Genomic DNA, 11,184 nt, shown 5'->3' on the forward strand with positions numbered 1-11,184 from the left:
GGATTTTTTTATGAGGATAATGCTGACCTCATAAAAATTTTGGAAGTGCTCTTTATCGTGGATTTTTTGGGACAGTTTGAGGAGAATAAGTGTTAGTGCTTCTTTGAAGGTTTGATAAAACTTGTCTGTGAATCCTTTCAAACAAGGGCTTTTGTTTGCTGGGAGTTTTTTGATTACTGCTTTGATTTCTTCAGTTGTGACTGGCTTATTCTTTTTGTTTCTCAGATTAAGTGATTTTTTTTCTACCTTGGTTTTTATTTTATTTATTTTATTTCATTGATCAGATTCTCCCTTCCCCTAATCTGCTATTGTGTTATTTATTAATTCTATGTCATTCTTCATGGTTACTATATCTTTTCTCATGCTGTTGAGCATCTTTACCATCATTATTCTGAACTCTATGTTAAATTTCTTATCTCCATTTCATTTATCTCTTCTTCTGGAGAATTCTCTTATTCTTTCATTTAGCTTGTTTTGTTTTTTTGTTTTTTATGTCTCCCCATTTTCTATGCTTGTTTGGGTTTGTGACTGTGTATTAGGTAGCTCTGTTAAGACTCCCCATCTCTAGTGTGGGGCAATGTCAGACACTGTTCATGAATGGCTTTCAGTAACGTTTGAATCTATCAGCAATCCACAGCTTAGGGCTCTGTCTGCTTGGGCTTGGGTGCCTTTGGAAAGGACCAATATATACACCAAGGTCTGCTTTTCCTAGCCTTAGGCCCTGAATTAGATCAGGCAAAAACTCAAAGTTTCTAGAGATCCTCTTCTGCCTTCAGTGTTATTATTACTAGCTTTGATTAGCCTCAAGCTATCAACTACAGGGTAGAGAGTGACATCTTCCAACAGGGTGTTTCAATTGCCTTTTCTTCAGGCAAAAACCACCTGAATAGCAAATGCTCACAGGGAAAGATGTCCTGTGCTATGGGAGGTAATGACTCAGCACAGAAAACTGGGGTGGCTGCCTTCTGAGCTCTAACCCCAGAGCCCCCAACCCTGGACTCTCTTCACATAGCTCCAGTCTGCTCTGCCTTCCCTCCATCTGAGGCTAAGGTGAGTGATTGCACACCAATTTATTTGTATTGGCCCTTTAAGAGGGTGCCTGCATTTTCAGCCATCTCTTGCTGACAGACAGCAACCCTAATATTTTCACAGCCAGATGTTATGTGAGCACCTTTCTCAGTTCTGGTGTTCTGGGCTAGGGAGCCCAGCTAGTGGTTTATACTGCAGATTGCTGAGTGGACACCCCCCCCCCCCCCCCCCCCCCCCCGTATCTGAGATATCCCTCTGGGACTTCAACTGCTGTCTCTGGTATCCTTGCCAGTCCTTTTGCACCTCCACACTGCCTACCAGTTTCTATGAGGTCTCCACTTTCCACTCTTGGTTATCAGGGCTCTCTCCAGCTGGTCCTCAGTGGATTTTTCAGGGTGGCTCTTCTGTATTTTAGTTGTATTTCCAGTTTGGTCCTGGGACAGTGTCAGTGTAGCCTCCACTTAATTCATCACCATTTTGGAAGATCTTGCACTTTCTTATGTAATCATTTGTCATTCATGTATCCTCCCTCGCTTAGTACATTTTGCCCACGTATTTTCTTTTGGGGGTAATTTATTGTGTTTATTATCTTACAAAGTCTGGGTATATGTTACTTTCTGGGTCTGTGTATTATAAATATTTCCTTTGGCTTATATATTCATTTTATAAATGGTACCTTTTGAAGATGAGAAGTGTTTGAAGTGAAATCTAATGTATCATTTTTTATTTTGTGGTTAGTGCTTCCAGGGTTCTGTGTGAAAATTATTTTCCTATACCAAGACCACAAAGCTACTGTCCCTCATTCCCCATATTTCTTTGGAAAGCAACTTATTTTACATTTAGGTTTATGATTCACATCAAATTAATATTTGAGAATGTTTTTAGGTAGGTGTTCATGTTCATGTTTTTTGATATCCAGCTCCGTTTATTCAGAAAGCTTCCTTCTCCATTGAACTGTAATGATGTAAGAAACTTCACTTCTTTAACATAGCCACTTCTCCTTTCTTCTCTTTTGATTCACACTGGACTCATCCAGCAAGCTCACTCATCTGCTGCAGGAAGCCACCTTAGCGGGGCTGGTGCTAAGCACCTTGTCTGTTGAGATAGTGGTGGCTCAAGGCAGTTCCCTAATCTGATAAACCTTTTACTGTTTACAAAACTTTACCTTTCATTGGCCTGTATGCATTGCTAATGGGCAAATGTGTATTCAAGTAAATAAATAGCAGACCAGACCAGAAGTCTGTGTGCCTCTTCAAGAAAGAGGTCTCCAGCTGGGCCCCAATGCCTTCTAAATTCATATTTATTGTATAGTATTTTCATTTGTGCATCAGCCCCTTCTTCAGATCCTGAACCCCTCTGCAAAGGTCATGGCATCTGGCGTCCGGGACAGGGACTGGAGGAGAAGATTCGCCTGAGTGAAAAACAAAGTGAAAAAGTATTTAACTTGCCACCTAAAATTTGAGGCTTCTAAGAGTTAAAAGTTCAAAGTAAGTTGGGATAAATTATGATAACACAGGTCCTAGGAAAATTCCCTAGGAAAGGGATGTTACTAAAAAAGCCCCCAGCCCATTAATTAGGTCTCTTAGAGATCCTGTAAAATGGACACCTGCTCTCGGGAGTGTTCTTAAAAGTCGCATTTCGCCATTTTTTATTTCCCAGTCCGTCATTTATAATTTGGATAAATGAAACATTTCTCACAATTTATGGACACTTCTGGGACTTCTATGCCCATGAAGAGAAAAAGGCTAGTTTAAGAGGAAGGTGCCCCACCCGATTTTGGGTGGCCCTTAGCCTAAGCCCCATCTCTTCACAGATGTTATAGAATAGGCCCCAGATTGTTTTTCTTTCAAAGATGATGAAACTGACACAAGGAAAATATACAGGCTGTGTTTGGGAAACAAGATTAATGTTTGCATGATAAAGGGCAGTTTTTGAATAATAATGGAACGCATTCCAAAGTTGCCTCCAAGATCTCAGGGGCACTCATGTTTTTCTAAAGAAAAATAAAGTAAAATAATACTTTAACATTAAAGCCACTGAAAGTCAGTGAGTTATCTCTGTTACAGAATTTGCCAAGGAAAATGCCTTGGGTAATAATAATTGTCTTTAAAATCTCAAAGTTGTTAAGGCAAAATATATAAAACTAAAATGAAGTATGATAAAAAATCTTTTTCAGTGGTAATTATATATGACTAAACATAGTTTTCTAAAGTCTTTGGTAACTTAAAACTTTGGAGTTTGATGAATTAAATAATGAAAATTATTAAACATCTAGATATTGTGAAATAACAGGATACTGAAATATATATCTGAGTTCGCCTCACATGAAAATTCTAAAGGATAGATTTGAATCTATTAATTGAATATTTCTTGTATTTTATTTGAAATATATCCTTAAAATATGAATATATTACTAATCTGAGAAATGCTAAGTATGTAACTTGCCACCTAAAATTTGAAGCTTCTAAGAGTTAAAAGTTCAAATTAAGTTGGGATAAATTATGATTGTGATAATAGAATGAATGAAGTATAAAAATTCATTTTTTAGGAAAATAATTCTTGCGTTTTCTCTGAAAAATTAGTAGTTCAGATATATTGTAGTCTTTATGTGTATGTGTGTCTGTGTACTACATGTGGTAAAATTTCAGCCTAGGATATAATATTTTATTGTAAAATATAATCTTTGGAATATATATATATATATATATATATATATATATATATATATATTAGTCTTTCCAAGTTAAATTTCAAGACTTAAACTGAGAGATAGCTTTGGGACATTTGAAGGGCCCTGGAATGATTTAAGGATTTATTCTCTCTTCTTAAAATAAATATTTTTGAGCTAAATTAGGCCAATCTAATATACTTGAAATCACGTGGAAAACCTTTTCAAATAAGAAATTACTAACTGTGTTCTATTTATATACACATATTTTAAATATTATAGAAGTTTCAGCTTCTAAGCTTGGCAGGACAAGGTTGTTGAATACTTCTTAAGCAAAACCTGAATATTCAGCAGCGGAATTTCAAAACAGGAGCATACATACTGCCACAGGCCCCCACACAGCCTGCTCTATAGATTGGCTGGGGGATGGGGTGGCATCTGTATTTCATTTGTCAAATGTATATGTTTGCTTACTTTGATTTTTCAATAAAGGTGCATACTTTAATTACTTAATAAGTTAGCTTTTCACAATATAATCAAGGTCTCATATAAACTCATTTATATGTGAAGTCAATATTTAATGAGCAACTGGTTTTAGTAAAGTCCAAAGTAAAATTTGCATACATATGCAAATGAGCACTAGCCAAAAGGAATGCTGTTTAGATGTAAATTTAAGCTTAAAAAGGAGAAATTTTAAAAATTTTGCCCTAGCCGGTTTGGCTCACTGGATAGAGCGTCAGCCTACGGACTCAAGGGTCCCAGGTTTGATTCCGGTCAAGGGCATGTACCTTGGTTGCAGGCACATCCCCAGTAAGGAGTGTGCAGGAGGCAGCTGATCAATGTTTCTCTCTCATCGATGTTTCTGAATCTCTATCCCTCTCCCTTCCTTTCTGTAAAAAATCAATAAAATATATATTTTTTAAAAATCTCTTCCACTACTATTTACAAAGTAAACTAAAAGTTATTATTCAAGCATTAAATCTCACCATTAATGAGGCACCATAAGTAAAAAAAAAAAGTTACTTTTACTTGAGATCTATGCATTGCAGTATTGGCCAGCATGTTTCTCTCCTACCTGTTTTTCTGAAAAGCAACCAAGTTGGTTGTTCTGTTTGAAAGAAAATAAAAGTCTTTAATGTAGTGATGTATGGCAAGCCCACAGGAAACTTTAGCAATGCTTTCCCAATTAGAAAAGAAAATCCCTAAATGGGGCTTAAAAATTGCTCCTAAAAAGGTACATAAAGAAACACCCTTCAAATATCTAGAAACTGTAATTAAAAATTATTGTATTAGGCCTTAAAAAGGTAGAGATATGAAACGATTGCTTTAAGACCTTGAATAACTTTTAGAAATTATTAAAGGACATTAATTAAAACCTTATCTAAAAATCTCTATGGGAAAAATGACAGTTATTCACTATACTTAGGGAATCTTAAGGAAGCTTTTATTAAGTGTATGCAAAAACCTACAGAATCATTTTCTAATTTTGTGGCTCACCTCACAGGAGCTGTGAGATAGCAAATATAGCATGTAACAGCAGTTTGCAACCATCTAAATTATAGAAAATTTAAATGCCAAGTGGTTTTGGGCCATCTAATAAACTCTATCTTCCCTAAACCAAAGACACTTAAGAGTAAATAATTTGCATTTTGTCTCCCTAAACAGAGGGTAAACAAAGCTTATGTCAATATACTCAAAAAGACTGAAAACAGGTATCAATTAGTGTCATTTACTGTCCACATCCAAGGACAAATGAAGTTAGAAAATAAACCTTATTTGAGACTAATTACATTGGCAAATTGAAATACTAGATATAGTGGTTAATAATGTGGATTTTTTTTTTAATGGATGGAGTTACATATATGTTGATATATATGTGGTTTGATATGTATGCTATTTTGTTATATTGACAAGTTTCAAAACTTCAGATGTCAAATTTTCTGAAGGTGTTAACATTATAGATATTTTTACACTTAAAAATGTCAAATTTCATGCCAAAAAAAAAAAAGAGCATTTGTGGGAAGTTTTAATTCATTACTATATTTTGAAGAAAAGTGCTCCTGAATACTTTGGGAAGCTTATGGTGAACATGCTCCATCTAAAGATACTTGTGAACGCTGGTTTAAATGCTTTAAAAGTGACGATTTTGATGTGAAAGACAAAGAATGTCCATGTCAACCGAAAAAGTTTGAAGACCAACAATTATAAGCATTATTGGATGAAGATGCATGCCAAACTCAAAAACATCTTGCAGAAAGATTAAATGTTGCTCAGCAAACAATTTCCAATCTTTTACAAGAAATGGGAGAGATTTTAAAGGAAGGAAAATGGGTGCCACATCAACTAAACAAAAGACAGATAGAAAACCGAAAAGTCATCAGTAAAATATTGCTTCAACAGCATGAAAGAAAGTATTTTTGGATAGAATTGTGACTGGCGATGAAAAGTGGATTTATTTTGAGAATCCCAAATGCACAAAATCATGGGTTGATCCAGGTCAACCATCGACATCGACTGCAAGGCCAAATCGCTTCGGAAAGAAGACAATGCTCTGCGTTTGGTGGGATCAGGAAGGTGTGGTGTATTATGAGCTTCTAAAACCAGGCGAAACCATTAATATTAATCACTACTGACAACAAATAATCAATTTGAACCATGCTTTAATCATGAAATGACCAGAAAGTACCAGAAGACACGGCAAAGTAATTTTGCTTCATGATGATGCACCATCACACACTTCAAAACCAGCTGGGGATATGTTAAAAGATCTTGCCTGGGAAGTATTAACTCACCCACTGTATTCACCAGACCTTGCTCCTTCAGATGACCACTTCTTCTGATCGATGGCACATGCACTTTCTGAGCAGCACTTCAAAATGTACGAAGAAGTGAAAAATTGGGTCTCTAAATGATTTGCCTCAAAACAAGAAAAGTTCTATTGGGACGGTATCCACAAATTACCTAAAGTTGGAGGAAATTTGTAGCTAGTGATGGACATTACGTTGAATAAAGTACTTTTGATGTTTCTCTTGAAATTATAGTGTTTTCTTTTATTACAAAATCTGCATTATTAACCGGTACAACTAGTAAGTGAATATTTAGAGGAACTTAGTTGACACCTACTAAAAAACAAGTTACTACAGTTTTTATATTACATCCTTATTACCTTATTATTTATACCAAAAAACACTAGACAGGAACCTATTTTTGGAACATTAACTGTTTTTACTGATGGTTCATCGAATGGTAAAGCTGCTTATCATGCAATGGATTCAGACCTAGTCATCCAGATAGTCACACTTCTATACAAAGGATTGAATTAGAAGCTATTAAGGCTGCACTACAGAATTTCCAAGAGCCTCTTAATATTATTTCTGCCCCTAGCTGGTTTGGCTCAGTGGATAGAGCGTCTGCCTGTGGACTAAAAAGTCCCAGGTTTGATTCCGGCCAGGGGCACATGCTGGGGTTGCGGGGTCAATCCCCACCCCCAGTAGGGGGCGTGCAGGAGGCAGTAAATAAATGATTCTCTCTCATCATTGATGTTTCTATCTCTCTATCCCTCTCCCTTCCTCTCTAAAACCAATAAAAATATAGTTTAAAAAATATTATTTCTGATTCTGCCTATGCTGCTGGCCTGGTAACAGAATTGAGACTGTCCAATTAAAATGGCTCAGTGACCAAAGTCTATTTATACTATTTAAACAGGTAAAGCAAATTGTACAGCAAAGACAAATCCCTTTTATATTACACATATCATGGCTCATACCACCCTGCCTGGTCCTTTAACAGGAGGAAATGCATACTTTATTACAACAGGCACATTACGGGAATGCCATACAATCCCCAAGGGCAGGCAATTATAGAATGCCAACACCAGTGGCTAAAATCCCAACTTGAAAAACAAAAAGGGGGAATAGTGACAATGGAGAAATCTCCTCTAGGTAGACTACACCAAGCGTTAATTATCTTAACGTTTTTTCACTTGCAATGCTGATGACAAGACACCAATAAAATTATACTGGTGTCATAATAAGCCAAAAGAAAAAAGCCTTGATCAAATGGAAGGATCCTGAGTCTGGTTTATGGAAAGGTCCCAAACCTTTATTAAACTTTGGTTGAGAATATGCTTGTGTATTTCCAGAAAACTCCTCCAAGCCCGTGCGGATTCCTGCAAGGAACATTAAACTTCAACATGGATCTGAGAGAGGAACTGACCAGACTGATGGGGACCTTGCACCTGGAGCCTCACCCTGTACTTGTGGCTGCAGACAATTGACTATTTCAGCCATAGATAGTAGTAGCCCCAGGCAACACGCTGAAGATGAGGAATTGGAGAACAAGACAGATGAGAAACAGTCCTGAGATGACCTGGGGGATGGTAAAGAAGACAGTCCAGAACAAGAACCCCGAGAACACCTGAGAACGTTTTCCTTGCCATGCTAGCAGTCATCAGTTGTGCGATGGTGCAGGTTGCCCTGGACAAAGCCAGAGAAGGTCGGACCTGCATTGTCATTGCCCACCGTTTGTCCACCATCCAGAACTCGAATATCATTGCTGTCATGTCACAGGGGACAGTGATTGGGAAGGGGACCCATAAAGAACTGATGGCCCAGAAAGGAGCCTACTACAAACTAGTTCCTTAGATGCCTGGCAGCAGTTTAAAAAGTACAAGAAAGAACTCAATCCTTTTCATTGTTTTTCCCTACCTCTGCCTCTTAGCATAACCACTATTGTCTGTCTCATTCTTGTTTTTATGTTTATTTCTACTCTGCAGATGTGGAATAAAGAGTCTTAGAAGGACTCAAGCCCTACAGACAGCATACACTTTTCAAGATTTATTAAGAAAACAAAAAGGGGGAGATATGGGAAGCCACTGCTTGCCAATACTGTCAGTGCACCAAGGAACATAGAAGGCTGATGGACCTTGGGCATTAGAGGGGCTGACACTAAGCACCTCGTCAGTTGAGATAGTGGTGGCTCAAGGCAATTTCTTAACCTGATAATCCTTTTACTGTTTATCAACTTTACCTTTTATATGCCGGTATGCATTGCTAAAGGGCAAATGTGTATTCAACTAAATAAATAGCCAACCAGGCCAGAAGTTGGTGTGTCTCTTTAAGAAAGAGTCTCCACCTGGCCCCCAATGCCTTATAAATTCATATTTCTTGTATAGTATTTTCATTTGTGCATCGGCCCCTCCTTCAGATCCTGAACCCCACCACGAAGGTCGCGGCAATCTTCCTCCCTCTCCCTTTGCACATCCACTCCCTTTATCATGAAGAACTTGGACCAATGAGATATTCTGATCATCATCAATAACCTTAGGAATAAAGCCTGGGGTCTGTTGACCACAGAGACAGAGTTTCAATCAAAGGAAAAGTAACATCTGGGCTTCAGTTGTGTTTCAGTTCCAGGCCCAGAAAAGTAGTGAAACCAGATCAAGCGACACCATGGCTGACATCAGGACCAGATGCAATGGCCCCTGCCCTAGCACTGCCTAATCAATAGAGACCACTATTCTAACTCCCTCAGTCACCATGACTAATGATTTCCCTCTATATAACCCATCCCCTGGAAGCCATCCAGGAGCCAGGTCTTAGAGATATTAGCTCACCTATGTCTCCAGGGGTGGGTCCTTTCCTAAAACTAAACCCTTACTGTCTTTGTTGAAAACTCCTGTTCCTGTCTTATCAGGCTATGATGTGTGCAGACACAGAGACCTCTTCCATTCTGTAACAGAACTGCTTTGGAATATTGGCTGAAAATTCATTGCACATATATGTTTTAAATCTGTCAGGATTTTCTCCTCTGGTCAATTGGTCTATTAATTATTCATAAACTTTAGGTCCCTGCCTAAAGGTATTATGGCCCCATTAAGGAGGAAAAAAGAGAGTTGTGCAAGCAATATGGGACTGAGATAGCTCTGTCATGTTTCTACAAACTCTACCAATTTAAATAATAGTTTATCTATATATTTATATTCTATTTTATGCCAAAAAAATGTAATGTCACTTTTGTTTTTAACTTCAGCTAGGTATTTGTGTGAAAGCTTTCTGGATTTTTCTTATTCAGTGGCATTCTTTTTTAAATTTTTTTTATTTATTTCAGAGAGGAAGGGAGAGGGAGAGAGAGATAGAAACATCAATGATGGGAGAGAATCATTGATCGGCTGCTTCCTGCATACCCCTACTGGGGATCAAGCCCACAACCCAGGCATGTGCCCTTGACTGGAATCAAACTTCAGTCCATAGGCTGATGCTCTATCCACTGAGCCAAACCAGCTAAGGTTTTCAATAACATTGGGATGTATTTTTCTACAGAAACTTTTTTTTTTATTGCTTAAAGTAATACAAAGGGTATTACATATGTGTCCATTTCCTCCCCCCCCCCCCGCCCTAGACAGTCCCCTAGCCTCCCCTATCCCCCAGTGTCTTATGTCCATTGGTTGTGCTTATATGCATGCATACAAGTCCTTTGGTTGATCTCCTACCCCCTACCTCCTGCCCCCCAACCTTCCCCGGCCTTCCCGCTGCAGTTTGACAATCTGTTTGAGGCAGCTCTGCCTCTGTATCTATTATTGTTCAAAAGTTTATAATGGTCTCTATTATCCATGAATGAGTGAGATCATGTGGTATTTTTCCTTCATTGACTGGCTTATTTCACTTAGCATAATGCTTTCCAGTTCCATCACATGCCGTTGCAAATGGTAAGAGTTCCTTCCTTTTTAGAGCAGCATAGTATTCCATCGTGTAGATGTACCACAGTTTTCTAATCCATTCATCTACTGATGGGCACTTAGGCTGTTTCCAGATCTCAGCTATGGTGAACTGTGCTGCTATGAACATAGGGGTGCATATATCCTTTCTGATTGGTATTTCTGGTTTCTTGAGATATATTCCTAGAAGAGGGATCACAGGGTCAAATGGGAGTTCCATTTTCAGTTTTTTGAGGAAACTCCATACTGTCTTCCATAGTGGCTGCACCAGTCTGCATTCCCACCAGCAGTGCACAAGTGTTCCTTTTTCTCCACATCCTCTCCAGCACCTGTCGTTTGTTGATTTGTTGATGATAGCCAGTCTGACAGGTGTGAGATGGTACCTCATTGTTGTTTTGATTTGCATCTCTCGGATGATTAGTGACTTTGAGCATGTTTTCATATGTCTCTTGGCTTTCTGAATGTCCTCTTTTGAAAGGTGTCTATTTAGGTCCTTTGCCCATTTTTTGATTGGATTGTTTATCTTCCTTTTGTTAAGTTGTATGAGTTCCCTATAAATTTTGGAGATTAGGCCCTTATCAGATATGACATTGGCAAATATGTTTTCCCACAAAGTGGGTTTTCTCGTTGTTTTGTTGATGGTTTCTTTTGATGTGCAGAAGCTTTTTATTTTGATGTAGTCCCATTTGTTCATTTTCTCTTTAGTTTCAAGTGCCCTAGGAGCTGTATCAGTGAAGAAATTGCTTTGGCATATGTCTGAGATTTTGTTGCC

At 38.0% G+C, this 11,184-nt stretch overlaps 1 pseudogene; it reads left to right on the forward strand.

The window, feature by feature from the left end:
* Positions 1-7,820: 7,820 nt before the first annotated feature.
* On the forward strand, positions 7,821-8,340 carry LOC118670523 (annotated as a pseudogene).
* Positions 8,341-11,184: the final 2,844 nt, after the last annotated feature.

Source organism: Myotis myotis, unplaced genomic scaffold (genome assembly GCF_014108235.1).
Source record: "Myotis myotis isolate mMyoMyo1 unplaced genomic scaffold, mMyoMyo1.p scaffold_m19_p_16, whole genome shotgun sequence".
Lineage (NCBI taxonomy): Eukaryota > Metazoa > Chordata > Mammalia > Chiroptera > Vespertilionidae > Myotis > Myotis myotis.